The following is a 3,210-nucleotide window of genomic DNA, read 5'->3' as shown; positions in this document are numbered from 1 at the left end:
ACCATATATTTCCTCCGGTGGATCTAGAAAACCCACCCAATGTTGAAAATATCCCAACATTGATCAAATTTAAATGGTGGCTTACCATAAATTTCCTCTGTTTGGTTTTGCTAAAAAATGGAAAATACCAAAACTTATAAACACATTTATTTTTAAAATACCAATAAAAATAATTAAAACAAATATAAAAAATAATAACTTACTAAATCAAAGATATTGGTTCCACTAGTATAGTTTTTTTCAGCAGTTTTGATGGCTCAATGCCATAGGTTGCAGCTTGGATAGATCTGCTTCTTCCATCTACCAGCACAACTCTCATGGTTTATGAAAATGGAAGGATTGATGACGCCTTCCATAGACTTTGTGTATTTTTGTGAGATGTGTTCCCAAAGCCCAGTGCTTTTTTGGTTCGTACCCATAGCGCTATCTTCGGAGACGTTTATGAAAGCCTTGCAAAGATGTTCATCTTCCACTCGTGACCAATTTCGTCCCTTCAAAGTCCAGGACATTTTTAAAACAATGTGAATAACAAATAAGTAACGAAAATAAATTTGTAGGAAATGTTTGGATGAAATGAGTGTGGAAAATATTTGACAAAAAGAAAGAGTATGGAAAGTTGTGAATAAGTAGAGAATGTGATAGAATTTGTAAGAAATGTGGATTGAAATGAGTGGTTTTTAAAGAAATTTTGAGGTATATAGACATATTTTAGATTTTTAAATTTTTTATAAAAATAATAATAATAAAACCAACAAAGGCAATTTGAAAAAAAAAAAAAAAAAAAAGGATGCGTTCAATGGGTCTGACCTCCAACGGTCATAACTATTTTATATATATATTTTTTAACAAAATGTTTTTTAAAAGGTTTTAGATTGAAAAAGTAACTTTTTAATAAATGGTTCTGACCAAAACATTTAAAAAGGTTATTAAAAAAAACCTAATGGCTAGCTAAATCATCGATGACGTTAGCACGCCTTTAATATTGGTTGTTGGATATGTAGTTGCATGAGATGTTTCGTGCTCTTGCCCACACATGATACTTTCTCTTCTTGGAAAGCACATGCATTGGCCCCCAAAAAAATTTGGCCAAGGCTAAAGCTGAGCTGCAAGTGGCCTAGTTGGATGGCTAAAGGGCCAAATGTGGCCCTCCAAATTTGGCAAAAATTTTTTTTTAGCCATGGCTAGAAATGAGTTTTGCATTATTTTAAGGCTACATTTGGCATGTGGCCCACGACTGGAGATGACCTTATATCCTAAAAAATAGCCCAAAATCTCAAAAACTCATCTCAAAGAGTGGGCTACAAAAAAAGGAAAGGCTACAAGAAGGGCCATTTCCTAAAAATCAGGCCACATGTGGCTCTTTGGCCAGTCCAAGCTAAATAATTGGATGGGGCCCAACTGACATCACCTAGCTTTTTGATTTTTTAATATGAAAAGAAAATTATTTTTAAAATAAAAATTCTAAAAAACTTATAAATACCTATCTTATTTTTACATAATTTCTCACAACATCTTCAACATTTTACATATTATCCTTCCTTAGTCTCATCCTTTGACGTAATTTCTCACATTCTCTTCATTCTTGTACAAACTATCCTTCATCTTTTTCTATTTACATTAATTTTAAAGTTGTTTTTAAAACAAGACAAAGACTTTAACATTTCAATGTATTGTCAATTATTATTAGTTACAAACCCCAAAGTTGTTTTGAAAACAAGACGAAGACTTGAACATGACAATGTATTGTCAATTATTATTAACAGTCCTAATCTCTTAGACCACAAGAGTCCAAGAGATTGTGGTCACCCACCGTTGGATATTAATCTAATGGTTCAAAAAAGTTTCTTAAAAAGAGTACAAGACTGATTGAACCGTTAAATTTACATCTAATGGTGAGTGACCACAAATCTCTTGAACCCCTATAGTCCAAGAGATCAGAACTGTTATTATTAATTGTAAACAGAAAACTAACTAATGTCACAAGACCACTCATCATTCTAGTGCTCATTTGGCCCAAAAATGTGTAACAAGATCCTCTTGTAGGTTGTTGTTTGCAGTACGAGAGCATATCTACCTATCACAACACATGTATTCCTCTATAGAGCTAATCACGTCCTGACACGTGGATGTAAAAAATCCTATCCTAAAATATTTTTCTCTTCCAAAATGTATTTTAAATAGGATATAAATAGTAGTTTAATTAAATTAACTAATAAATTTACATAATATACTAAAACTATTCAAATATTAAATTTAGCCATCTGCTATTGGAGATGGTTAAAATGTAGTCTGACACTATTCCTTATAAAATCATTTTTTAGAGTGCTGAATATAGCCTGGGGCTAAATATACCCCTCCCCGACCTGAAAATGGCCTCAGAGCATCCAGGAGAGTCTCCAAATATTTGTCAAATTATAGCTAAAATAGCTCGAAAGCCATTTAAGCAAACTACTAAAAAGGTGGTTCCTCCAGCAATGTTCTTTATTTTGGCTAGTCTCAAATATTTTATTCTTAATTAAAATTTAAGCATTTAGCATACCTACTTTTCCAACGGCTAGTTTTTATTTCCCCAAAATGATATATATTTTTAACTAGGGTTAACTCGTGATTTGCCCCCTAAACTTGTACATAACTTTTGATTTACCCCCATCCCCCCCCCCCCTTTTTTTTTAATAGAAAATTTAGGATATGAATTATTATTTTTTGCCAATTTCTCCCCTCCGTCTAAATCCACAACATTTCATCCAATTTGCTGTTAAATATGAGGGCAAAATGGTCATTTTGTATATTAAAAATAAAAAACAAAAAATTGAATCTCTCTCTCTCTCTCTCTCTCTCTCTCTCTCTCTTGCGTAATTGTTCTGGTTCTCACTTTGCAAATATTGGCCAAGACGTGGTTTCAAGCTGACCACACAACGTACAAGACCATAGGCAATAGCAATTGCTGAGAGTAAATCTCACCAACATTGGTGGCCTTCTTGTCAAGACCATAGGCAATTGCAGCTGTTATGGGCTCGTAGATGATACGGAGGACATTGATTCTAGCAATGACACCGGCATCCTTGGTGGCTTGTCTTTGAGAGTCATTGAAGTAGGCAGGGAATGTGACCATATCGTTCTTGATTGTGCTGCCTAGGGGGGGTTAGGGTTGATGGGGTTGTTGGAGGGGACAGAGCTAGAGGGGGAGGGGTGGTTGGCAATAGGGTTGCT

Source organism: Prunus persica, chromosome G6 (assembly GCF_000346465.2).
Source record: "Prunus persica cultivar Lovell chromosome G6, Prunus_persica_NCBIv2, whole genome shotgun sequence".
NCBI lineage: Eukaryota > Viridiplantae > Streptophyta > Magnoliopsida > Rosales > Rosaceae > Prunus > Prunus persica.
The sequence above is the reverse complement of the archived record's forward strand: the minus strand, read 5'-3'. Positions refer to the sequence as shown.